Raw genomic sequence first — 11,895 nt, 5'->3', positions numbered from 1 at the left:
GTTTCACATCAAAGTATGTGCAGAAAACCGTTTGATAAGGATAAAGCTGGTCCAACACTTAGTTGGTGGGCTTCGAGGAATGAAAAGATAAGGTTCTAGTAATACTAAGCCTTCGGCACTAATGAGGGCAAAGTAACCAGTTCCTTTCTCTCGGCAGCCTTTCCTTCAGCAAGTCCACTCAATTTTTTACACCTTGGGTAGAGGTGAGCGATGTTCATCAATAACCAGCTTACGCGGGGCGTCGAATCAGGTTTGCATTATTAGAAAGCCAAAGTCTTATCAGCTGCGCTATCATATCGATTTTGATATTGATAATTTCAATTAAATCTTTTAGTCTTTTTGTAGTTACAATTTCTATTTGACGCACGACAGTTATAACAACAATAGCCCATTGATAAAAACAAGATTCTAGATGCACTTGCCTGCTTGTAGCCTGTCTGAAGTAAACAACCTTGTGAACACGCCGAGATGCCAAGATTAGCTTCGGTGAATGCTGAAATAATAAAAAAAAAAGTCAACAGATGCTTTCAGAACATTGTACAAGACGCTTTAAGTCAAAAGAAAATCTTCAGAGAAACGCGTTTTTCAAGGATTACACGTTTGTATAAGCACCATATAAATTTGGGATTAACATACAAAGGTGGGATCAAGCGATCCAGCGGTTGGCTGTGTCACAGACACACTTGCGAGTAAACGCAGGTGCTCAAAAAAGATTCGTGATTCATGATTTGATAATCCCAAAAGAAGATTAATATGCGCAAGTGCAGGTGAACTACAAGAATTAGTCTCAAGATGGAAACAAACATCTTATTTTTTTGATTAATGAAATTGTAAGCTTAAATCTTTTACGTAAACAACAAATAAATTGATTAAAACATAAAATCGTGCTTTTTGTGATCTTATACGTTGTTTCACATTGCGTTGATGTAAGACACGAGCCTTTAATCATTTGTGAAAACACAAGTGACTGTTCTTCACTTTGGTCTCAAAAATTGTTTGCTGCTCTCAGTCTTTCAAATCTGTTTTTACAATAACAACTGGATTCTTTTCTCCTTCATTGTCAAAGCTGAGTAGCTTTGGCTTTCGTATGCAGACACAGACTTGATATCAGGAAGTAGTTGAGTATTCATAGTGTTGCCATAAACTATTTAGCATACGTAAAAAGTAAACATTTTAAGCTATCGCTTCAATAAGTTTTACTTCATTTCCAGAAAAATAAGAAACTTTGCTTTAATAGCCTAAACTGCAGGAACAAAGGAAGTAGGTTTGTGGAGATGTTCAAAACATTTTTTTGGTTTGTCGTGTGTTTCTGAGCACGGCGCTGTGTTCCTCGAGCATTCTACTCAGTTAATTATTGCCTTGCTTTCTACACGCTTTGGTTCTATGCTTTCTTCAACAATTCATTCGCTCAGTTCTGTTGTTACAGGTTTGTGTACTGTAAGAAAGAGTTATTTATGTATTCTTTTCATTTACAGATGTTGTTGCCTTTTATTTAAATAAAGCCTAATCCAGGTTGTTATGCAAGTGTAGTTCACTTCAAAATCAAATCCTTGCATAAGAAACAAAATCCTTGAATAAGAAAATCTTTTCGAAACAAAATGAAATCAATAAGCTAAAACATTCTGCGAACAAAACAAAAGTATTTTGAAATTGTTTTGCTTTGAAATGACATGGCAAATAATATAAAAATATCTCTGAAAGCAAGATTAACAATTTCTCTTTTTCAATCCAAATGTAAAAGTTTTGTTTGTCAAACAAAGCAGTTTGCCTCCATTTAAAAAAAAACTCACAAAACGCCGGGGTATATGACGTTGCTTTCGCAATTCTACCGGTCTACATACATAAGGTTGCCCGAACTTTCTCAAGCACAATTTGACGTCTACAATTGTGAAATATTTACTTCTTAAACGCTTTGAATAACTTTGGAATATATTTGGGGTAACTTACTTTTTCTTTTGGAGAAGTTGAAACAGCAAGTTTTGACTTATTTTGAAAATAACGCAATGTGTCTTAATCTTACTCTTCATGAGTCTTCATCTAAAATGGATTAATTGAAGGATTTTTATCATCTGATCGAGTAAGTCTCCTTGAAAGCATACTGCTGACAGTTTTGCATATTTGTGAGCAAGCTTAATCTTAGAATTATTTACACTCTGAACAGGCCTGCCTGGGAAGATCGACGAAAGAAATTTTCCGTTTGATGAAGTGTTGTTGTCTGTGAAGCGCCTACCCAATAGATTACATCCTGGGTAGAGGTCAGCCGTGTAACGGTGTTTATCAACAACCAGCTCAAACCGGGTGTCAATACTTGTTTTAATTCTTGGAATCCAACGATTTATCGGCTGAGCCATCCCACCGCTGAGCCATAGCAAGCAAATAAGGTAGCCTACATGGGCTATAAGTTACCAGAAATAAATTAGTTCACTTAACACTAAGTTACATCAAATTTAACAGAAGTACTTCATTCATTTCCCACTCGTGCAATAAAAATCTCAATAAAACCTTTGAACTTGTTTTACAAGTTTATTAACATCAAGAATTGTAGCACTGTGCACTTGATATCGTTACACATGTGGTCACAGCGGAAAACCACAACATCTTCGTGGGAAGTTGTAACATAAAATTCCCGGATCCTTTCGTCTGTATGCGATGACACCGAAAAAATACTCTTCTGAAAACGTCTTTTAACGAATTCTATTTCAAGAAAAAATAGTCACAAGCTGTCGAAAAGGAAGGCGCAACGCGGTATGCCACTAAAACTTGTCTCCACAATACAAATTACTAGGATAAAACACGAAAATTTCGTCTAGTTCAGGGGTGGGGAACCTTTTAGTATTGCGGGCCACATAAATGAGAAATAACACAGCCGGGCCACTAAAAATTTCGAAATTTTATTTACAGATAAAAAATGCCAATCTTAAATTCCAATCTTTCTGGAACATTCTCCCTTCATCACCAGTCTTTCTTTTCTTTTCGGAAGCCATTACACAACGTAAAATTTTGCTAATTTGAGAAGTAGGCTACTTTGCAAAACACTTTTCCCGAATGGCATAACTGACCGATTAACAATAACTGGTCACATTGTAACGTACACATTGTTGGTATAAATGGCCTTCTATGGTGGATTAACTTGTCATAGAAGGCCATTCGCAATATACCGAGAATGCAGAAGCTGCTCTTTTTTGAGCTGTTGTTTCAATATATTTTGGGCAAAAAAATTTTGACGCGGGCCATATGGAACAGTCATGCGGGCATCATTCGGCCCGCAGGTTCCCCACCCCTGATTTAAAGCAACATTTTCGAAAACGTCGGAATACGTGTAATTGACGAAACGTCAACATTGTCGAAAGCTTATGATTGAGAAAACGTCGGAGAAAAAGAAGATTATTACCTTATAACTTACATCTTGTGATGGTTCAGCCATGTAGGCTACTACTAGACTACCAGGTAATCTAGAAGTACATGGTTCAGCTTAGTTCGCACCAGTAGAACGTATCATATAATTTTTCTTCAATTGCCTTGCCTGAACAAGGCATCGACGGTCTCAGATAAATTTAGACCCAATATTCCTATTATATTTTGCATGGATGATTGTTTCTGTCTTGTAGTTAAATTAAATACGCACCGCCACCGTATCATATTAATCTACTTATATGCTACATAGTTAGACTTTTTCATTCAATTGCTTTTGTAAATCACTTTTTAGCTCCGTCAGCTCAGTTGTAACACGCCTGGCTCAAGATCAAGCGGCGCTGGTTCAGCTTCACCGGGTGTGCACTTGGGCAACGCATTTCAGGACTGCTCTCCAATCAGCGGAACACAGTGGATGAAACAATTTCCCGGCAACAACATTTCAACAATCGGAAACTTCACTCTTCCAATCTCGGTAATCGGGCCTGGGTCAAATGCCTCCACAAGTACACTAAGCAAAACTGCCAGGAATAACCTATCAGAGGTTTTGTCAGTGCAAGGATAAAGATTCAAAAACCAACCAACCCCGCTTCACAAAAGCATGTACAGTATAGCCAAAAAGGCAAACCGGATTTTGTTTCCTAATTTATAAATAAAGACACCTTTTTCTAGCACTAGTTGTAACATTCATTTGATGGTCTTGATTCCTTTGATCAAACATTTGATTAAACTTGAATCAAGAAAAAGAGTTTTAAACATGTGTTTCTGTGTTTGTTCACTTTGCAACTCAACCAACAGTTTTGTAATGCCAACCGTCTTTAATTGAATCTGTAGCACAGACACCTCAAAAGAATTTCGCACCCATTTAAACGCTTGCCTGCATTTGTGCGAAAGAATATAGGCTATCTATCCACAGTAGCGTAGATCTAGACTCTAGACTAGAGGGATGCTTTTGAACCTGGGATGATTTTAGGGACCCGAAATCTTTCTAAGGAGCCCAGGAAGCACTTTTACAAAAGGTTTTCTATTTTGTATCCTACTGTAGCGATCTATTACATAAAATATGTTTTTCTTTCATTTCCTTGAGATTCTGTAAACTTTCATGTAGCCTATAATCACTGCTTCCGAGATAAATATGAAAAAAAGAACAGAATAAAACGATTTGCATTTGCCTTTTAGAAACAGAGACAACAAACACGAAGGAGGAATAAAAAATAAAACGTTTAGGCCTACCGGTAGGCTACCTTGTACGTAACAATTTAGATGACTGTTAAAATGTAATAATTTGTACTGTAACCTAATATTGTTTCATTATTCTGTAATGTTTAAATTCATTTTCATTTCGCCTACAAAATTATACGAACACCTTCTGAAAACTTCAAAATCATAATTCGAACAACATTTATGTGAAAAGAATTTAATTCAATTCAATTTATTTTTTCATTGCTGGCGCGAACATGTAAAGAACGGCAAAGTAAACACACGAACTTAGCACCAACAAAAGGAGAAGATGGCAAAACCAAAAGGTTTAAAATATGCAAAAACAGTGTTTGGATGTCACTGTTTTTAATTTGCACAGCCACCAAACCTAGAAAAGTGATAAAAAAATATTGGAGTCAGATTAGACTAGAGTCAATTGGAGTCAGATTGTTCAAACCTAGTTAGAATATTAATCAAGCATGTAGCCTAGATAAGTTAACTAAGTCAACATAGCCTACAGTATAAAACCTCTAATATAAACATTATCTCATTTTTTTCGTATAATTTTGTAAGTAAAATAAAAATGGATTTAAACATGGCAGAATAGTGTAACAATATTAGGATACAAATTATTACATTTTAGCAGTCATCCAAAGTGTTCTCAGCGTGTCTGTTGCTCTGTTTCTAAAAGGCAAATGCAAATCATTTTATTCTCCGCTCCCTTTTTCATATTTTGTCTCGGGAGCAGAGGTACATGAAAATTTACAGAATCTTAAAAAAGTGAAACGAAAGCTTATTTTATGCAATAATAGATCACTAGCCTACACTATCTCGAAAATTGACCAATCAGAAGCCGTATCGCTTTGTTGTGTTATTTCAAAATTGCTTTGTGTTGAAAAATGAATTTGTAGGTTTTCTTGCAGTCTAACAGAGGTGTAGCCTGCGGGTCCAAGATTTTTAGGATCCTTATCAGACCCGGGTAGGATTGCATTTTAAGGCAATTTCAAACTATCTCAAATCCGAACTAAGCTTAATTTTATGTTTGAAAATTTATCATGAAAGTATTTCACCACATATAACAGGTTCGTACTTTTTTTTTTTCTAGAAGCAGTTTGCAAAATGGATTCATGAAATTCAGTGGCCTAATGTGCTTAATGGGTGTAGGCTATGGTACTGACAGGGTTGAAAGTAACGACTAGTTGTCACTATTCGATAGCGTTATGCGTTGCTTTCTGAATATCAAATGCTTAATCCAATTCCTTTTAAAAATAAATATCGAATGCGCGTTATTCACTGCTTTTTTATACAAGCAACGAAATCATTATTCGTTTTTCACTAATCGATATTTAGGAGAACTGCTGAATCATTTTTTGTTGCTCACTTACTTCGTCGTCAAAACGAATTTACGAGATTTAGTTTTTGGATTACTATCCGATCTAGTCCCCTTCCGGTTTTCGAACTTCAAAGGATTAAGGAAAATTTTGCGGCAACACAGTTTAGAAAAACCATGCCAGTGAGAGTCTTTAACAGTGTTGCCAACCTTGCGGTTTTCCCGCATAGACTAGCCTGCTGCAGTAAACAAACAAGCAGCAAGTAAAATCAATGGTTAGAATTTAGAAAAAAAAACTATGATCTTCGGCATCAACTTTAATTAACCTGACTACAATCTCAGTGCTGCAACAAACCAACAAACGCAATAGTTCAAAACATTTTTTGGGTTTAGAAATGTTGCTAGGAGCATAATTATTTAAAATTTTCAAGTCATGCAAATTCAGGATCTGGATTCAACTTCCACAAAAAAGCAGAATCTAGATCCGATCCGGGTCTTTTGAAAAACATTAAGATCAGAGTCCAGATCTTGTAGGCCTATTCCTCTATATGAGTCTACTGTTTAGCAGGCAGGTAGCCTATGTTGAAGTTGGCAAATTAGTCAGTTCAACTTTGTTTGTTTATTGAAAACCTAACAACACCTAAGGTAGGCCTACTCAAAAACGACCAAGATAAAGTAAAATAATGTCATAATTTTATAGGAGGAACCTTCAGATGGGCTCCTCCCATAAAATTGCACTTCTAAGTTATTTTTAGAATTTGAACAGAATTTTTTAAACTCATTGTCCGTTCTTACCAACTTTGTTTCAACAGAGCTTCTATTTTTTTTTGTTACATTTGTGCGTAGCCTAAGGGAAGATATTTGATAAACCCCACTTCACAAAAATGTACAAAAATATTAGTCAAAAATACTGTCAAGTGGAAAATCTGTGAAAATATTGTTTACAAAATGACGCCATGCAGCTAACCCTTGCTTTTGTAGCATAAAATGGGAAAAGTGTGTTTTTGGAGTATTTTTGTAAAGTTTTTAGCTCATGATTATTTTCATCTGGAAAATTGAAGAAAAGAAAATTTCCAGTAAGATGAAACCAAACTTATTTAACAGTTTCTTGATAAGGCTTCAAGGGAATGATACGTTGTACGGTATTTGCAATGTGCATCCAAGCATACAAAAATCAGAAATTTATAAAAAAAAATTGAAAAATGTAGATTGATACAATATATGAAATTCCCTTCTGTGACTGTAATTAATGTTGTCATTGATCTAATTGATTTAAATAAGTTGTTCTTTTTTTTATCTAGACCTGCTACTTTGAGAAACAGCTATTATACAGGCTTTCGTAGGCCTATAGCAGTGGTTCTCAACCCTTTTGTTTTGGCGGACCCTTTATGGGTTCCTTCGGAGCGGTTGCGGACCATTAAAAAGTTTTTATTTGAAATTTTGGTAGCCTATATCGCTTCTCCTATAATGGAATCAAATGTTTCATAAGTTTCGAAGCGACAAACTTAGAAAAATTTGCTGAACTCGCAACGCACTTATGACGATTGATGACATTGACGAAGGTATGAGCTTTATGTAGGCACACTGCACCAAAAACCAGTAATCTATAGCCTACAGTATATTGATTTGATGTTTTTCTTTAAATTTTATCAAAAATCAATAGAATTTTGCGACCGTATTAGGTACGAAGAATTTCTCTCTTTTTTCATTTCTAATCTATATTAATTCGTTATAATCTTTGTCATTGCAAAACTGCTGTCTCAACAGAATTAAGTTGGACATAGCCTTATTGAAAAAATAATTCATTTATATGATATTTTTTTAGTTAGGAGACCAAACCTTTGTGCAATGTCCTTTGAAAGTTCAAAGGGCATTGCACCAGTTCGTTGGGAATTACAGTTTGAAAATCACCGTAGGCTAATACACAAATAAAGCACCATGCTGCAAACTCAGAAACCTTCACGGACCCCCTGAAATCCCCCGGTTGAGAACTACTGCCATAGTTATAGTCTACGCTATACGAGAACAGCGTAGGAATAAGAACTCCAGTCAATCATTCTTCCCATGTCCATCCTACAGCAGAAGCTTCACCGCACGCATGGGTCTCAACAGCCATCTTTGCACGCCAAACTAGTAGTGCAGTCGTGGAAGGTTTTTTGTGGGAAAATTTTTTTATCAAGCTGATACTTTTCTCAGACCTTCCCCATACTATGCAAATGGCTCAGAAAAAAATCCCCATCAATCGGATGATGGGAAACCCCCTTTTGGGCCCTTTTTCCAAATGACGTCACAATCCCTTTATGAAAATTTTAAGTTTTTCAAAATAGGACATATTATACATCATTTTTTAGGTTTTTTCAAGGGGAATAACTTTTTCTATTAACAAGAACCCTGAAAATGTACAGAAAAAGAGTTATTACCGATTAAGCAAAAGGATAAATTTATGAATTCCAGGCAAATTTGAAATTATTCGTCCCTGTTGGACTTATTCTTCTACATTCGTTAACAAGAATTAAACAAAGTAAGCGAAACATAAATTGAAGCTATCATCATCATCAAAAACGTCAAAGATGTTGCTTTCCTCCTCGTCTTGTCCCGTTTCATCTTCATTGTAAGAGCACTCCTCTTCGGTACCAACATCTACGTTATGCAAAATTGAAAAAAAAAACTTCATTCTTAAGTTTTTCGTCTAGTCTCTGGAGTATGTCGTTCATACTTATTATACATAGATACGAAAAAGATGTGAAACTATCTTTGTATTTGAAGCATAGCCTACTTAGGCTACTATACTATTACATTCGACACCATGACTCCAGATATTGCTGATAATTGCAGAATTCTCTTTTCATCTATGGTTGTAGGCCTACGATCAACTTCTAACCGAGCAGCACACAGTAAAGAGGACAGCAAAAAGCTTTACCGGAATTTGGAAAGATCTTGCGATCGAGTAAGCTCTTATGCGCTCAATTAAGTCGCGTGGAGGATTGACGGAAGGAAAAGTATGCAGAAAGTGTTCGACATCTTTGGGTTTTTGGTGTGAGTCACTCGGCAAGTATTCATGAAGCAATGACGCAACTAAACAAGGCTCAGTTTCTATGAAGTAGGCTAACCAGCATGAAGAGTTGGATGCTTCAAGAAAAAAGAGGGATAACGAAGATTGTAAAAGTTTCTGGCCTGGTTAACAACGAAAAACCCATTCTTAGTACCAGATGTAAACCTATCTTCTCCTTCAAACGGTCTAGTGTCCATCGCCGGAAAAGATGACGTCAATTGTGAACAAGCGGAGCAAATTCGTCAAAATATCCAAAAAGGTTTAGATGGGGTAGCAATTACTATCGCATCAATCAATTGTTCAAACCATTAGAATCCTTAATGGAAGTAAACAAAACAAAAAGTAGTGCAAGTGGTATTGGTTCAAAAGTCATGTTCAATAGGATGTTTGCTGTTGCTGAAAGCGAGGAAAGCCTTGAGCAATTTTTCGAATTCGAGTTGACTTCAGAGCCAATGTCGATGTTCAAGGAAGGCATGATGAGAAAGCCTGACAAACCTTCTCTTCGAAAAATTCTTTTGCCTGCTTCTTCGTCGCATGCCTTAGAGGAAATCAACAAGCAACTTCTATTATATCGACGGTGGTGCATTAGGCCTACTACATAAAGTTCGCTGGAAAAAAGGAATGAAGTTTTCGGAAGTTTGAAATTCGTAGGCTATGTGAAATATATCCAAAAACATTATACCCATGCTGTAGTTGTATTTGATGTCTATCATGACGAAAGTACTAAAAGTCACGAGCACTTGCGCCGAAATTCCGTTCCACAGAGCACGTTTGTGAAAATTGATCCGAGCAATTCACTTCCTTTTACTCAAGATCGCTACCTCAGCTGCATCGAAACCAAGGCTGAATTCATCAAGTTTGTTTCTACCCTTCTGAGACAATCCGAAGTTGAAGTTCACAACTGCTCTGATGATTTTACAATAACATCTACATTGAAAATAACTGATCTACACAATGAATATTGAAAAAGGAAATGCACAAGAATAAAACTGCAAAGCAGAGGAAAAAGGCACATCGCATGGCGGTTAATTACGCGAGGCAAAATGCTCTGATGATGCTGACGGTTCCATTGTAGCGAAATCCCTTGATTATGCTCTTCTTCGAAAAGGTCCAGTAAATGTCATTGCTGATGATACTGATGTAGTTACTATGTTACTGCACCATTGGAAGACTGACACTCATGATGATATTTACTTCGACCAAGGAGCGCTTCAACAAAGCCTGGAGTATCAAAGAAGCCAACCCAAGTATTAAAGAAGATCTTCTTTTCCTCCATGCATGGTCAGGATGCGACACAACGTCATCGATATTTGAAAAAGGGAAAAAAGTTTGCGAAAATCAGAAACGCTGAAAGAGAATTCTGCAATTATCAGCAATATCTGGAGTTCCCAAAACGAGGTCGGAGAAGCCTTATAACTGCATTCAAGATCTGGTATTGTGGCAATGAAGATTCAACGCTTACTAAACTCAGGTATGTATTTTTACATAGGGATTATATAATAATGTTTACACTTTAAAGATATTGTCCAATTCTAGATACCCTGTATGTAATATTTATCTTTGTTTACTTTTAGACATGACAATTACATGTATATGGCATGCGAAGGGGTAATTGCACCGAAAAGCTACCACCGAGCCAAAGAGCAGCCTGCTTCCATGGGTTACGTCTTTAGAATTTAAATTCAATGTTTGTGAATGGGAATGGAGAAACAATAGCAACAACGAACTTGTCCCAATAATGACTGATATGCCTATAGCACCAGAAGCATTTATCAAAGTAATTAGATGCAGATGTAAGAAATCAACGAAAAATCCATGTGAAACGAAAACTTGCACCTGTCGCAATTATGGAATGGCATGTGTTTCTTCGTGTGGTGAATGTCATGGTGTGAAATGTAATAGTATAGCAGCCTAAGTATGCTTGAAATACAAAGATAGTTTCACATCTTTTTCGTATCTCAGTAATAATTTGTATGAACGACATATTCCAGAGACTAGACGAAAAACTTAAGAATGAAGACTTTTTTTCACTTTTGCGTAACGTCGATGTTGGTACCGAAGAAAAAGAATTCTCGTACAATGAAGATATGAAACGGGACAAGACGAGGAGGAAAGCAACATCTTTGTCGTTTTTGATGATAGCTTCAATTTACATTTCGCTTACTTTGTTTAATTCTTGTTAAAGAATATAGAAGAATAAGTCCAACAGTGACGAATAATTTCAAATTTGCCTGAAATTGACAGATTTATCCTTTTGCTTAATCGGTAATAACTCTTTTTCTGTACATTTTCAGGGTTCTTGTTAATAGAAAAAGTTGTTCCCCTTGAAAAAAGCTAAAAAATGATGTATAATATGTCCTATTTTGAAAAACTTAAAATTTTCATAAAGGGATTGTGACGTCATTTGGAAAATGGGTCCAAAAGGGGGAGTGGGGATTTTTTTCTGAGCCATTTGCATAATATGGGGAAGGTCTGAGAAAAGTATCAGCTTGATAAAAAATTTTTCCCACAAACACCACTTTTTAAGCTCCCACGACTGCACTATAGGCTACATATCAAATTTTCGTTTATTGCTTTGATGTAAAAGGAGATTTCTGTATTATTTTTACTATTAAATTACTTTCCAAGAAAGGTAAATTGATACATGTGAATAACGTTTTTACCAGAAAATGTTTTTAAAAAGTATGTGAGAGATCAGACTTTCATTTCAGCCTAAAGTTAATAGTTGTGTCACGTAATTTTAAGTTAAGAGGCATAAATTTCCTCAAAAGTTGAATTTTAGTCATTGCATTCCATCAGTTGAAATAATTGAGCTATCAAATTATTGCTGAAAATCTGTTACGGTCACTGCTGCTTACAAACTCGATCAACCTAGAATACACACATGAGCAAGCCTTCAAAA

The sequence above is a fragment of the Aplidium turbinatum genome, chromosome 4 (assembly GCF_918807975.1).
Source record: "Aplidium turbinatum chromosome 4, kaAplTurb1.1, whole genome shotgun sequence".
Taxonomy (NCBI): domain Eukaryota; kingdom Metazoa; phylum Chordata; class Ascidiacea; order Aplousobranchia; family Polyclinidae; genus Aplidium; species Aplidium turbinatum.
The sequence above is the reverse complement of the archived record's forward strand: the minus strand, read 5'-3'. Positions refer to the sequence as shown.